Source organism: Narcine bancroftii, chromosome 5, assembly GCF_036971445.1.
Source record: "Narcine bancroftii isolate sNarBan1 chromosome 5, sNarBan1.hap1, whole genome shotgun sequence".
Classification (NCBI taxonomy): domain Eukaryota; kingdom Metazoa; phylum Chordata; class Chondrichthyes; order Torpediniformes; family Narcinidae; genus Narcine; species Narcine bancroftii.
In genome coordinates, this window is record NC_091473.1 from 76,774,074 (window position 1) to 76,790,722 (window position 16,649).

Consider the following 16,649-nt stretch of genomic DNA (forward strand, 5'->3'; position numbering starts at 1 on the left):
GTAGCTGAGAGGGTGTGGAAGCAATGGGTAGAGAAAAGGTAATAGGATGAGATCAGTTACTGAAGAATTCAGCACATTTGCTTCATTGTCTGTGGACACATCCAGATATACAAATTCATGAGAAAAGAAAATGATGACAGGTAAAAATGGGGGAAAGGGGAAGAGAGCATCTCAGATGCAGAAAGAAAGAAAGAAAGAATTATTGAAAGCTGAAGAATCCACAGAACTGCCAGCATACGGAGGTGCAAGTCGTACAACAAACTCATGTAGAAACTTCTTGCAGTCTTTTCGTCATTGCAGAGAGTTACTAAAATTCACTAGCCAATGATATATTGGGATAACCTTCATCACAAGAACAGGAAATGATAGGGGACCATGGGGTTAATGTGATGGAAGGACTGGGGAAAATAAGTGTAAGTTATGAGGTGGTGTTGGATAAATTGAAGGGATTAAAGGCAGACAAGTCCCCAGGGCCAGATGGTCTGCATCCCAGAGTGCTAAAGGAAGTAGCCTATGAAATAGTGGATGCATTGTTCTGTTTGGTTGTGTGATCGGTTACAACAATTTTGGAAAGGTATTCAATCTGTATTTAATAATCTATATAATCTTCATATTGTATTAGACCCTGATATATTTTTATTAGAGAATATGCAACCGTTGATTGATTTAGAATTAGATAATTACCAGATCTCTTTTATTTACTTAGCGCTGGCAGTGGCCAAGAAATGAATAGCGATTACTTGGAAGAATAGAAATGTATTGTCTTTAGATAGGTGGTATTCAGAGATGAAGTTTTGTTTGGTTATGGAAAGAATATCTTTTTCTATACAAGATGAGATGTCTTTTTATGAGTTAAAGTCGACCCCATTTATTGATTATATACAATTTAAATAAGTTTGAATTAATCATTTTTTTTTCCTTAAAAAAAAACTTTTATTTTATTATATATTTTTTCTATATATATGTTTTCTTTTTTTTCTTTCTTTTTTTAAAGTTTTTTTTATTAGTTGGTTTTTTTTCATTTAAGTTCTTTTTGTTTTTGTTTTTTCATATATATTTTCTTATATAATAAAAAATGTTTGGATTAATAATTAACACTTATTTAATATTTTTTTTGTTTTTTTTATATATATATATCGATCATTTTTTTAAGATATATTTTTTATTTTTTTTTATTATACTAATAGTATTAATTCTTCACTCTTTATTGTGGAGGTGCGGGGGGGGGGTTTAAGGGATAAAAATATTTTTTTTTTAGTCTTAGTTTTTAGTTGTTAGGGGGAGATGCCGAGATTGGTATTGTATTAACTATGTTACTTTGTACTTGTATTACTTTATTTTGTATTTTTTCTGTACGTGAATTACTTACTTTCTTCATATGCTAAAATTAATAAATAAAGTTTTGAAAAAAAATAGTGGATGCATGGTTGATAATTTTTCAAAATTCTTTAAATTCTGGAGTAGTTCCTGAGGACTGGAGGGTGGCTAATGTAACTCCACTTTTTAAAAAGGGAGGGAAAGAGAAATCAGGGAATTATAGACTGGTTAGCTTGACATTGGTAGTGGGGAAAATGTTAGCGTCAGTTATTAAAGATGTGATTGCGGCACATCTGGGAAGTGGTGAAATCATTGGGCAGAGCCAGCATGGTTTTATGAAGGGAAAATCCTGTCTGACTAATCTTATTGAATTTTTTGAGGATGTAATTAGTAGAGTGGATAGGGGAGAACCAGTAGATGTGGTTTACCTGGATTTTCAGAAGGCTTTTAATAAGGTCCCACACAGGAGATTACTAAATGAACTTAAGGCACATAGTATAGGGGATATGGCATTGAGGTGGATAGAGAATTGGTTGACAGATAGGAAGCAAAGATTAGGAATAAACGGGTACATTTTGGAATGCCAGTCAGTTACTAGTGGGGTACCACAAGGCTCAGTGCTAGGACCCCAGTTATTTACAATATATATTAATGATTTAGATGAGGAAATGGAAAACAGCATTTCCAAGTTTGCAGATGAAACGAAGCTGGGTGGCATTGTAAGCTGTGTAGAGGCTGTTAAGAGTGTGCAGGGTGACTTGGATAGGTTGGGTGAGTGGGCCAATGCTTGGTAATGCAATATAATGTGGATAAGTGTGTGGTTATCCCACTTTGGAGGAAAGAATGGGAGGGCTGAGTATTATCTTAATGGTATCCAATTAGGAAAAGGGGAGATGCAAAGAGACCTGGGTGTCGCTGTGCATCAGTCATTAAAAGTGGGCAGGCAGGTGCAGCAAGCATTAAAAAAGGTGAATGGTATGTTGGCGTTCATATCAAGAGGATTCGAGTACAGGAGCAGAGAGGTATTGATGCAGTTGTATAGGGCCTTGGTGAGACCTCACCTGGAGTATTATGTTCAGTTTTGGTCTCCTTATCTGAGGAAGGACATCATTGCCATGGAGAGAATGCAGAAAAGGTTTACCAGATTGATACCAAGGATGGTGGGACTTGCATATGAAGAAAGGCTAGAATGACTGGGCTTGTACTCACTGGAGTTTAGACGATTAAGAGGAGATTTAATAGAAACATTCAAAATTCTTAAGGGATTTGACAGGCTAGATGCAGAAAGATTGTTCCCAATGTTGAGCAAGTCTAGATCCAGGGGTCTCAGTTTAAGGATAAAGGGGAAGTCCTTTAGGACTGAGATGAGGAAGTATTTTTTCACTCAGAGGGTGGTGAATTTATGGAATTCTCTGCCACAGGAAGTGATTGAGGCCAGATCCATATTTAAGAGAGAGTTAGATTTAGTACTTGTGACTAGGGGGATCAGGGGGTATGGAGAGAGACCTGGAACAGGGTACTGAGTGGATGATCAGCCATGATCAAAATGAATGGCGGTGTAGGCTTGAAGGGCCAAATGGCCTACTCCTACACCTATTTTCTATGTTTTCTATGCTCCAGAGGGTGCTTTATCACTACCTTCTCAAAAGATTAGCAATCTTTTGCTGAAAATTAGTAGAAGGAACAGATTATTCCAGAGGCAGAATTTTCTGACATAAATTGTGGTAAATTAATTTCTTCCGTCGTAAACTGATAGCTTCACGTGTACCTTTGTTGAGCAGTTTCTAATAATAGCATCAGGATCAAAGAGCTTTCGGCCTTTATTTGGAATTTCTTCCATAATTTTAACATGTTTATTTTCAGCAGTAACTTACAAATTTAATGGAGCAGCTAAAATTGCAATATTTAGTTTGGCATATCTAATCAGATTCCTATTTGCCAACAGCCTGACTTTTTTCCTGTGAAAGGGCTTGGATGTTAAAAATAGGTAAATTTAATCAGTTATTTTGATTGAGAGTCAAAAAGCTCAAAGTTCAAATTTATTGTCAGAATAAATACGTAACATCACATGCAAACCTAAGATTCTTTTTCCCTAACAGCGGTGCAAAAAATTATACTCAAGGAAAGATAAGTATACAATAGAGAGAAATGTAAACAGACTGACTGTCCATATAGAAAATAAATGTAGTAATTAATAATAAACAAAAAAAGTCCTCAAATGAGTCTTTGACTGAATTTGTTTCAGAGTCTGATGATGAAGGGGTAGCAACTGTTCTTAAACCTGGTGGTGCACGTCTTGGGGCAGTGAGAACAGAGCATGTTCTTGGTAGTGTGGATTCTTGATAATTGCTGCTGCTCTCGGATGTCAATTTTCCATGTATAATTTCTCAACGGTGAGGAGAGTTTAGCCTGTTCTATGTTGTGTTCACTACCTTTTGCAGGGTTTTCTGCTCAGAGGTATTGGTAGCCTGATGTGGTCAATCAGCGCACTTTCCACCACACATCTGTAAAAATCTGATAAGATTTATCTTCTTTCTTTCTTCTTTGGCTTGGCTTCGCAGACAAAGATTTATGGAGGGGGTAAAAGTCCACGTCAGTTGCAGGCTCGATTGTGGCTGACAAGTCCGATGCAGGACAGGCAGACACGGTTGCAGCGGTTGCAGGGGAAAATTGGTTGGTTGGGGTTGGGTGTTGGGTTTTTCCTCCTTTGTCTTTTGTCAGTGAGGTGGGCTCTGCGGTCTTCTTCAAAGGTGGTTGCTGCCCGCCGAACTGTGAGGCGCCAAGATGCATGGTTTGAGGCGATATCAGCCCACTGGCGATGGTCAATGTGGCAGGCACCAAGAGATTTCTTTAGGCAGTCCTTGTACCTCTTCTTTGGTGCACCTCTGTCACGGTGGCCAGTGGAGAGCTCGCCATATAACACGATCTTGGGAAGGCGATGGTCCTCCATTCTGGAGACGTGACCCACCCAGCACAGCTGGATCTTCAGCAGCGTGGACTCGATGCTGTCAGCCTCTGCCATCTTGAGTACTTTGATGTTAGGGATGAAGTCGCTCCAATGAATTTTGAGGATGGAGCGGAGACAACACTGGTGGAAGCGTTCTAGGAGCCGTAGGTGATGCCAGTAGAGGACCCATGATTCAGAGCCGAACAGGAGTGTGGGTATGACAACGGCTCTGTATACGCTTATCTTTGTGAGGTTTTTCAGTTGGTTGTTTTTCCAGACTCTTTTGTGTAGTCTTCCAAAGGCGCTATTTGCCTTGGCGAGTCTGTTGTCTATCTTGTTGTCGATCCTTGCATCTGATGAAATGGTGCAGCTGAGATAGGTAAACTGGTTGACCGTTTTGAGTTTTGTGTGCCCGATGGAGATGTGGGGGGGCTGGTAGTCATGGTGGGGAGCTGGCTGATGGAGGACCTCCGTTTTCTTCAGGCTGACTTCCAGGCCAAACATTTTGGCAGTTTCCGCAAAACAGGACGTCAAGCGCTGAAAAGCTGGCTCTGAATGGGCAACTAAAGCGGCATCGTCTGCAAAGAGTAGTTCACGGACAAGTTTCTCTTGTGTCTTGATGTGAGCTTGCAGGCGCATCAGATTGAAGAGACTGTCATCCGTGCGGTACCGGATGTAAACAGCGTCTTCATTGCTGAGGTTGTATCAAACCTCCACCAACGCCTGAGAAAGTAGAGGTGGTGATGTCCTTTCTTCACGATGACATTCATGTGTTGGGTTCAGGAAAGGTCCTCTGAGCTAGTGGTTCCTAGGAATTTAAATTTGCTCGCTCTCTCTATCATTGATACCCCAATGATTACTGGATTGTACAGCCCTGATTTCCCCTCCAAAGTCCTCAATCAGCTTCCTATGTTTTGGTGACATTGAATGTGAGGTTGTTGTTCGCACACCATTCTTCCAAGTTTTCAATCTTCCTCGTGTAATCTGACTCATCGCTCCTTTTTATGTGACCCACTACCATTGTATCATCAGCACATTTGTAGATGGTTTTATTGTCGTACGGAGCCACAAAGTCATTGGTATAAAGTGAGTAGTACAGGAGACTAAGAACACAGCCCTGAGGTGCTCAGGTTCTGATGGATGTTGTGATGGAGATGTTCTTACCAACCTTCATTGATTGTGTTCTGGAGGTGAGTAAATCCATGATTCAATTTCAAATGAGGTCCAGGACTTAGAGTTTGTTGATCAGTTTTGAGTGGATGATACTGTTGAATGCTGAACTGTAGTCAATAAAGAGAATCCTGATATATGCGTCTTTGTTTTCCAGGTGTCCAGGGGTTTTTGCAGAGCCAGTGAGATGGCATCTGCCCATAGACCTGTTCCAGTGGTAGTCAAATTGGAACAAATCCATGTGCTGCTCAGACAGGAGTTATGCATAAACACCAGCCTTTCAAAATATTCATTCAATGTGGATGTGAGTGCCATTGGTCGGTAGTCATTCAGAGAGGTAATCACAATCTTTTTGAGTGAAACTACCATTGAGGCCTGCCCTGCTCGAGTCAGATGCTGAAGGTATTCGTGCATTCATTGGAAAGTTATTCCACACAGGTTTTCAGTACTCAGCCAGGTATTCTGTCCAGAATAGTCCTGTAAACTATTCAAGGGAAAATTATTTATCTGATTTTTGTAGGAGTATTATCCCTTAAGTTACTGGAGGATAGTTGGTCATCTAACAAAGTGCATCATGAAACAAACAGAGGGAGAAAGGGAGAGACACAAATTTCTTTTCATGTTTACCTAGCTAGGCTGCAGATAATCAGTGAGAAAATTGTAACTGGACTAGCCCTATAACATCTGTAGTTCCAGCTTTCACCTGCTTACCTTACATCACTTCTCCATACAGCCATTCATCAACTCGTACTGTCTTAATACGGTAAGAAGTCTACTTCAAGGCTACATTCAGTTTGTATGATTCTTCAGCACAATTATTGCTGGATGCAAAGTGAGGAGATAAACCCAAAGAGCTTTACTTTAGAAAGATGGATTTATCCAAAAATATAAGAACTTTTCTCAATAAATAAAAGAGATCAGTAGATATAACCATGGGTTGTGAAATGGCAGGGCATACAGATAAGCACAAAATATTAATTTATTGTTGGAAACAACCAGAGCATCCTAATAATAGGAGAAAATCTAAGTGATAAAAGAGTCAGAAGAACTTAAATAAGGGATCATTGCCAGTGGAAAAGAGCTAGACAAGAGAATGGAGATAAGGGTTGACAAATCTTATGTAACTCATTGTCTTTATTTTAGGATCCTGAAAGAAGTGGCTGCAATGGTACTTCATGCACTGATTGAGATCTGATAAAATTCCCTGGAGGATATGAACACTGCAAATGCCACATTTCTATTATAGGAAGGAGGAAGGTAGAAATCAGGAAAGTTTGCCAGTGAACTGACGATTTGTCACTGGAAAATTACTGGAATTCATTATTAAGAAAATAGTACCAGTAAAAATCAAAACAACCCTATGTGGTTTTAAGAGAGGGAAATTGTGTTTGACAAGTTTATTAGGGTTCTTTGAGAATGTCAAAAAAAGCTGGATAAAGGAGACCTATTAAAGATCGTGTATTTCTATTTTTGGAGGACATTCAACAAGATCCCTTGAAAAGTGTTTATGAACAGTAGATAATTTATTAGCTTTGCTTGAATATTGATGAGAAAAGAAAAGGCAGAGAATTGGAACATATGGATTATTTTCTTAGATGGCAAACTAAGGGATCAGGGTTGGCAATTCAGCTACTCACAATCTATATCAATATGTGGGTAAAGGAACCCATGAATATTGCAGCCCAATTTGCTCATGAGACAATGTTAATTGAGAGATCCATTTCTCAGAAAGGTTAAACATTTCTGTAAAGCGATCTGGATAGTTAAGTAAATGTATAAAATGTCAATGGGTGAAATACAATGTGGGAAATGTGAGGTTAATCACTTTGGTAAGAGGAACAGAAAAGCAGAACATCGTTTAAGTGGAGAGAGACCACTTCTGGTCAGAGGGACATGGCTGTTCAGGCACACAAAGTCAGCAGGCTGTTATTGCAAATAATTTGAACAAATGAAATTACTGAACAGACTTACCTGGCCAGACAGAATCTGTGAGAGAGAAAAATAAGGCCAAATGGTACATTGCTTTTGTGCAATTTTAAAATGAGGAAGTGTTGCTGCAGTATTTTGGTGGGATCACACCTGGAATATTGTATTAATTTTAGGTTTCTCAATATGAAGAAGGATATATGAGTTTATAAAAGTTTGCTTGGTTGATTTCTGAAAAGCAGGAGATTGATATGGGAGAAAAGATTGAGTAAGTTGGAAATATATTCCATGGAGTCAAGAAGAATGAGCGATGATCTAAATCAGTAGTTTTTAACCTTTTTCTTTCCACTCACATTAATTAAGGTGGTATGTGAGTGGGAAGGGAAGGTTAAGAATCGTTGCTCTAGACCCAATTGTTACAGAAATATTGTGCCTGAGAAAAATTATCATTCACCCATTTCCTTTGGAGTTATGAAATTGTGCACATGAGTCAAATTAGGTATGAATAAAACAGTGGTGTTCAAACTTTATTTCCCACTCACTTACCACCTTAAGTAATCTTTTACTAATCATGGAGCACCTATGGCATATGGATTACTTAAGGTGTTCCTCCGTGAATTGTCATCTTGTCACTGTGGAGCAGCAGCTTGTGTGGTCCTGTGATCCCAAGAGTGATGCCTCCTGGAGCAATGCTCCAGGTAGTGTCTCCCATGACAGCAAGGCTGAGGCTGAGGGTGAGGTCCCTGACGAACAATGATCCAACCAAGTTCTCAATGGTGGAACATGCGGACGAAGTTATCCTGAACTTGACGACTATGAAGGCGGATGAAGGTTGCAACAAATCCATCACCTCCAATTATTGTGGTTTTCGTGCCATTGGAATTAGTTGGTTGATTTGTGAAGTGTTGTGTGCTTCTTTGAGTGCAGCATTAAGTACATGTTAAACAAAAATACGCACAGGAATCTTCACTCTGGGGATCAAAGGAGTGAAGGCCATGATCCTCAACTATAAGGGAAAGCCATGACGACAATGACTTAAGATGGTATGTGATTGGAAGGAAAAAGGTTTGAAAACCACTGATCTAACTGAAACTATGATTTTGTGGTGGTATGATGGGGTGGATGGAAAAAAAAATGCTTCTCCTCATGGGGTAATCTTTGGAACAAAGTTTCAGCATAAAGATTCACTATTTAAAGTGGAGATGACAAAGAATTTCTCTACCTTGAGGACTTTTCGGAATTCTCTATCCCACATACATATGAAGGAAGAGCAGTTGACTTATTCTAAATAAAGAAAGATTTGGGGTCTAAAAAAGGAGAAACGAGTGATGGAAAATAGGCAAGAAAATAGAACGGAGGTAAATGATGAATTACACATTGAACTAGTACTTCACTCCTCCTTCTTATGTCTCTACCTTCCTAATATTTCCAAGTATGGATGTGAGATCTTTCTTGTCAATTGCAATGAATTTCTCATCATGGCTCACGTGATGCTTTGAACACAAGATCTTCAGATTACACCACACAGCTGGATTAATTACAGTCTTGTTGAACATCCATAACATGTAAATCCAAAGACTTCACCTTATTAGGCACCAGATATCTTGTGCAGACAAAAATTGCTGGAGGAATTCAGCAGGTCAGACAACATCCATGGGTAGAAATAGTATAATAATTTGTATTTCAGAATCTGAATCAGAACTTATTATCATGAACATGTCTACAAAATGTATTGATTTGTAGCAGCATTACAGATGCAAGATTGCTCTAAATAATATTTAAAAAAAAAAATAAATATTGGCCTGTGGATCATTCTCCATTCAGAAATTTGATGACGAAGGGGAAGAAGCTGTTTCTTTACCTTTTGATGTTAATCTTCAAGCTCCTGTACCTCCTTCCTAATGTTACCAGTGAGATGAAGGCCTGGCCTGGGTGATGAATGTCTTTGGTGATAGAAGCTGCTTTTTTGAGACACTGCCTTTTGTATACATTTTTAATGGAGCGAAGACTGATGCCCATGATGAGACTGGCAGAATTTAACAATCTCTGTAGCCTTTTCCTGTCATGTGAATTGGCACTTCCAGTCCAGATGGTGATCTAGCCAGTCAGAATACTCTCCATGGTACTCCTGTAGAAATTTGCACAGTTTTTGGTGACATACCAAATCTCTTCAAACTTCTAGCAAAGTGTAGCTGCTAGCAAGCCTTCTTCATGATTGCATCAAGATGAAGGCCCAAGGATAATTCTGCAGAGATGTTGACACCCACGGATTTGAAGTCTTTACACTTTCTACTGCTGACCCCCTCCGTGAGGACTGATTTCTGTTCTCCAGATTTCCCCTCCTGAAGTCCAAAATCTGTTCCTTAGTTTTGCTAACATTAAGTGCAAGGTTGTCCTTGTGATGCCACTCCACCAGCTAACTCCTGTATGCTTCCTCATTGCTCTCTGTGATTCTATCAAAAACTGTAGTGTCCACAGGCAAATTTGTATCTGGCATTTGAATTGTGCTTGGCAACACAGTCATAGTGTAGAGAGTGTAGAGCAGTGGACAAAGCATGTATCCTTGTGGTGCACCAGTTTTGATTGTCAGTGAGGAGAGAACATTGTTTCCGAATCATACTGATTGGTCTTCCAATGAGGAAGTCAGAGATCCAGTTACAGAGGGAGGTGTAGAGGCAGAGGCAGAGGTTTTGTAGCTTGCTGACCAGAACTGAGTATGATGGTGTTGAAGGCTGAGGTGTAGTCATGAAGAGTGGCTAGATGTATATGTTGCTGTTGTCTAGATATTGCAAGCCTGAGTTCAGAGTTAGTGAGCTTTCATCTGTAGAGCAGTTGTATTGGTAGGTGAATCATAGTGAATCCAGGTACTTACTTAGGTATGAATTAATTCTGGCCATGACGAACCTCTCAAAGCATTTCATCACAGTTGATATGAGGGTTACTGGACTAAAATCATTGAGGCACCTCACTCTGCTTGTTGTTTATGAGAGTATTTTGTGTACTTGTGAAGCAGCAATAGGCATGAAAATCATTGTATTTTACATGACTCTCCATCATAGCTGCAATGCTGCAGTTTTCCTTTATCAATCTTAGCTTAAGCAAGAAAATATTGAAAGATTCTCCTCCCACTGTGTACTGTGTAAATAATTGCTGACGATCAACTGTAACAACTCAAGGTAGATTGTAACGTTTTTAAAATGCATCAAATACATTCTTCGAAGTTTCAAATATTTGAGGATTTTATAGCATAGTGCAAAATGTTTTTCATTACTTTAATATGTTCTGGTTCATCTTGTATAGTGTGACAGATTATTTATGTTTTTGGGAGATAAATTTGGGCAGGTTTTTTTAGTGTAGGTCACATAAAAACACCAACCAGATCTCATTTAAACTACTGGAGCTCTGTTCAAGCAAGGCAGTGTGGCTCCAAAAGCCATTGCAAAAGCTTTGGAGAGTGCCCAAGGGACTTCATCAATGGATTGTTGTTTTGAAAAGCAACAGATGAAGTAGATTTGAGAAGATTTGGAGCCGCAGACTGTCTGGGAGTGCTGGTCTTCTTAGAGGATCATGTGTTTTTTGCAAGCAGAGAGTGAGTCTGTGTGTGTGTGTGTGTGTGTGTGTGTGTGTGTGTGTGTGTGTGTGTGTGTGTGTGTGTGTGTGTGTGTGTGTGTGTGTGTGTGAGAGAGAGAGAAATCAGTTCTGCAGTTTTACAGTTAACAGCAGCAGCTGGGACTGGAACAGGACAAGCTGGCAAGCTTGTGGAAAAAAACATATTTAAGGCAAATTGTGAGTTCTTAGTTCAGCTTGGTCAAAGCCCTTGTGGTTCGTGCAAGAGGAGAGGACTGGCTACCTAATGTTTGACTTGAAATAAGTGAAACAAAAAGAAAATCTGTGGTGACCTGAAAGAAAGAGGTTATCATCTGGAGAACCCTGAGGGGGCAAGCTTCTTCGGCAAGACACTGAAGTGACTGATTTTTTAAAAATCAGTCATAGGTGTCCAGCGAACAACAAATCTCTCTCTGAAAACTGATAAGAACCTTCCTGAGTGGTAACCATTTACCTTTCAAGCACCAAAGCCTGGTGACATTTATAAATGTTAAATTCTGTACACAGTATAAGAATTGCCTATATCTAATGAACTTGGAGGAATGAGAAGTGAGATTGGACTGTGAATCAAATAGCTTTTCTGAACTTACACACACACACATTACATACACATGCTCAGAATTAGAAGGTGTTAAGTCAATAGTGATAAGTTAAAGAGTGATTCTGTTTTCATGTTTAAAGATAATTAAAAGCAACTTTTGCTTAAGTAACTATTTGCCTTCATGAAATATCTATTGCTGCTGGGATTTGAGGTCCTCTGGGCTCATAACGATAGACAGTTTAGTCTGAAGTGTTACATTTTCTGTCCTCTGTTTCCATTCCCAGAATAGTTCAGATATCTTTATTTGTTTAATGGTGCAGTGCCTCATTTGAATTATACAGGTGTGGCATCTAACCTCTAAAGCAGAGGTGGCCAAACCACGGCTCGCAAGCCACATGTGGCTCTTTGACATGTAATGTGCAGCTCGCAGGGAGGGTAGGTGTCTGCAGTGGGGAGGGTGGCTGTCACGAATGGGGAGAGTGGCTGTCAGCGGGTCACCAGCTGACTGTCAACAGCCTGCCCACTGCTAGGCCGCTTTCAGGCTGCTGCTTTCAGGTGCCTGGGGGAGCGCTCGGAAGTGGAGAATATACCTTCCCGAGGTGGGTTGAGTAAGTACGCCTCGGAGAAGGGTTCTCCACTTTCAGGTGGTCTCCCGACAGCCGCATTCGGGTATTTTAGGCGGCTTTACATTCGGGTATTATGGCCACCTGAAAGGTGCTAACAATAGTGTTAGTGCGTGTGGCTTGCGATCGCATGATTGCTTTGGTATGCAGCTCTTATGTTAAGCAAATTTGGATACCCCTGCTCTAAAGCATTTGACATCAAGTATCAATATCACTCCCAAAAATACTGAAAGGTTATCATAAAGTTCAACTATTTGCCTGCTTTATTAAACAAAATAACTTGCATACATGGGGAGGGGTGTTTGAAGGTTTTTTTCCTGTTTTCCTGTTAGATGTAACATGTTCTAGCTCACTCAGTGTTACCAATGGAGCAATATCGACATGAAGAGCAGTTGACCATATACACCATTCTTAATGGGGCATGGACCCATATTAGATGAACCAGATATATTACAGCTAGCCTTATATTCTGTGAACTGCTTATCACCAGTATTAGATAACTTCCATTAATGAATATTTAAGGTCCTAATATAGATGATGAGCAATTTATGTTGGACTCTTTCCTTAATTTAAATCAGGCATTAGATAAAATTATAGTAGGTGATAATTTTAATTATTATTTGGATCCATTATTAGATAAATCTCCAAAATCGGTAATTAGGACCAAAATGGCCAAACAGTTCATGGCGTTAATGAAAGGCATAAATTTGGTAGATATATGGAGAAGGTTAAATCCTAAAGAGAAAGATTTTTCATTTTATTCATTTTGTCATGATTCTTATTTTAGAATAGATCTATTTTTTGGTATCAGCACAATTACAAGGCTGAGTTTTGAAGGCTGAATATAAGAGTAGGAATTTGTCTGATTGTACTTTGTTATTAATAACGTGTACTGGTTTGGAGAGAATAGAGAATGTCTATCGTTGGAGATTTAATTCTTCACTGTTGAAAAATGCAGAATTTTGTAAAGTTATAAGGGATCAAATAGAGCTTTCCCTGAAAATAAATATAGGTTCAGTTGACAGTAAATTTGTTTTATGGGATGTTTTAAAAGCTTATTTAAGGGGACAAATTATGAGTTACAATGTCAAAATTAAGAAACATCATATAGCTGAGGTTAATAGATTGGAGGAGCAAATAGAAATTTTGGAAAAGGATTTACAACAAAATTCTACAGAAGCTAAGAAACTACACTTAGTAAATATGAAATTATGATATAATTTATTACAAACTTAAATTTGAGGAATTATTACGGAGAAGTAGGGAAAAATATTATGAATTGGGTGAAAGCTCATAAAGTATTAGCTTGTCAGTTAAAAACAGAAGAAGCTTCTAGAACAATAAATGCAATTAGATATGATTCAATGCTTCCATATAAACCTCAGGAAATTAATGATATGTTTCAGAAATTTTATGAAAAATTGTATTCTTCTGAAGTATTGGAAGATGAAGCCAAAATTGATAATTTTTTTTATCGGATTTGGATTTACCTTTTTTGAATGATAAGGATATTAAGGATTTGGATGCTTTCTTTACTGTTAAAGAGGTAATAGATGCACTTCGATCTATGCCCAGTGGGAAGTCTCCAGGAGATGATGGTTTTACTTCTGAATTTTATAAAGAATTTCAGGACCTCTTAATTCCTTATTGATGGATGAACTGAAACAAGCAACAGAGGTTTGTTCTTTTCCAGATTCCTTTTCTAAAGCAATTATTACAGTTATACTTAAGAAAGATAGGGATCCATTAAAAGCAGGGTGTAATAGACCTATTTCTTTATTGAATGTTGATTATAAAATTGTTGAAAAGGTTCTAGCCAATAGATTAGCTATATGTTTACCAGATTTAATTCATGTAGATCAAGCAGGTTTTATTAAAAATTGATATTCTGCAGAAGATATTGTAAAATTGGTTTCTTTAATTAATGCTTCTCGGGAGCAATCTAACCAACCAATGGTTATTTCTCTCAATGCAGAGAAGGCCTTTGAGAGAGTAGAAAGGAGTTTCTTATTGAAAGTTTCAGAGAAATTCAACTTTGGGCCTTTTTCTATTGGTTAGATCAAGGCTTTATATAGAAGTCCTACTGTTAGAGTTGTGACAAATGGACAGTTATCTTCACCTTTTACGTTAACTAGATCGACAAGGCAAGCCTGCTCTTTAATTTGGTTATTGAACCTGTTGCTTAGATGATTAGACAAGATAGTAATATTGAAGGTATTAAGGTGAAATTTGATGAATTTAAAACAAATTTGTTTGCAGATGATGTTTTGATATATTTAACATAACCTTTGAAATCCTTGAGGAGTCTGCATGATAGATTGGAGAAGTATGGTGAAATATTGGGTTATAAAATTAACTGGGAAAAGAGTGAGATTATGCCTCTAGATAAAATGGATTATTCTTTGTGTAGGCATATTGTAAAATTTAAATGGTCAGATTGGATTAAGTATTTAGGTATTAAGATAGATGGTAATTATAATCATTTATATGAATTGAATTACCTACCTTTATTGTCTAAAGTTAAATATGATTTGAATCAGTAGAAAGATTCACCTATTACATTAATAGGATGTGCTAATTGAATATTTTTCCTCGAATTCAATATCTTTTTCAATCTATTCCTTGTAACATTCCTCAACATTTTTTTAAAGACCTAAATGCTTTGGTGAAGAGAGTTTTATGGAAAGAAAAACTGGTGAGGGTGTCATTACAGAATTTAACTTGGAAGGATGCACTAGGAGGTTTGCACCTCCCTAATTTTCACAATTATTGTGAATCAGCACAGTTCAAATGTATTAACAGGATGTTTGACGTGGACGACCCTCTTTTATGAACTAATATTGAATTATCTCAGATTGTTGAGAAGAAGATGGATTAGTTTATTTATAGATGGAATGCTCCATTATTAGGTAACTATAATTTACCTGTGTTGAAACATTTAAAGGATTATGGTACAAAAAAAGATGAAACTAGAGGTACTCAAGTAAAATTTTGGGTAAAGCCCCTTTGTTTCAAAATAAGGTTTTTCCTTTTACACTTAATAATCAACTTTTGAAGTTATGGGATCAGAAAGGTATTAAATTGGTAGAAGATAGTTATGAAGCAGGATATTTTATTTCATTTCAAAGAATGAAAGAGAAATATGAAATATATTTATATCTGAGATTTATGCTTTATTACAGAATAAAATGCTTAAGCCGGATGTTCATAAATTTAGATTAAAATGGGAAAAAGATTTGTCTGTATCTATTTCTCAGGATGAATGGATGAACCTATGTGAAGATAGTATGACTAAAATTGTAAATGTAAGGTATTGATTGGTTCATTATAATTTGTTCATCAATTATATTTAACTCCAGGGAAATTAAGGAAATACAAGTTGATTTCCTTGGATTTATGTTTTAGATGTCATAAGGAAGTTGGTTCCTTTTCACATTGTACTTGGCTATGTGAGATAGTGAAACCTTTTTGGAACAGATTTAAGGAACTTTTAGAAGCTATTTTTAAATTGAAGGTTTCACTTGATCCTTAAGTATTTTTGTTGGGTTATATTAAGAGATTGAGTTTGGAGTTAAAACTCAATAAATTTCAAATTGTTTTTTTTTGAGATTGGCCTTAGCTGTGGCTAGAAAATTTTTGGGAATTACCTGGAAAAATTAGACTAATTTGAATATTCAGTGATGGTATTTGGAAATGAAATCTTGTATTCCATTGGAAAAGATAACATTATTTTCATAATAATTATTCTTTTTTTGTTAAAACTCGGAGCCCGTATTTGGATTATATGGGGTTGAATTATTAATCTCCTTTCCACACATTGATGGTGTTGCTCTGAACAATGGCAACTGATTGATGAGTTTTTTGTTATGTGATCTCCTCTTTCTTTCTTTTCTTCTTTTTTGGGGGTAGTTTAGAGGGGGGTGGGGAGGGATGGGCGAGTTAGGGTAGGGGTGGGGGGGTTGTAGGGGGCATTACTTACATAAAAATATCATGTATGTATTCTGTTTTTTCTTCAGTTGTATTTTTTATTATAAGATTTATCATGATTAATAAATAAAATTTTCCAAAAAAAAAATGAAGAAGGCTCACCAGTGGCTATACTTCATTAGGAGTTCAAGGAGATTTGGTACGTCACCAAAGACTGTTGCAAATTTCTACAGATGTACTGTGGAAAGCATACTGACTGGTTACATCACTGCCTGGTATGGAGATGCCAATGCACAGGACAACAAAAGGCTACAGAGAGTTTTGAATTCTGCCAGCCCCATCATGGGCATTAGTCTTCACTCCATCAAGGACATTGTTACAAACCACGTGTAACATGCAGCAATAGACAATGAACCAGACAGTATTTTATTTTAAACCGCTAATTTTATTTCTTACTTTTAAGCTGTAGTCTTAACTTTTAAATTTTCCTTATCACTAAATCCATCTCCAGCTCTGTGTGTGTGTGTGTGTGTGTGTGTGTGTGTGTGTGTGTGTGTGTGTGTGTGTGTTACACCCAAACCATCACAGTCCA

At 37.7% G+C, this 16,649-nt stretch overlaps 1 protein-coding gene and 1 non-coding gene across 2 annotated transcripts in view; one reads left to right on the top strand and one right to left on the bottom strand.

Annotated features, from left to right (window-relative positions):
* Positions 1-16,649, top strand: part of ptprc (protein tyrosine phosphatase receptor type C) — a 287,098-nt gene that overhangs the window by 25,647 nt on the left and 244,802 nt on the right. The gene's annotated exons all lie outside the window — the stretch shown is intronic.
* Positions 3,323-3,391, bottom strand: LOC138765615 (small nucleolar RNA SNORD36). The gene has a single exon (XR_011358602.1). It is a non-coding gene; the product is annotated as a small nucleolar RNA SNORD36 (small nucleolar RNA).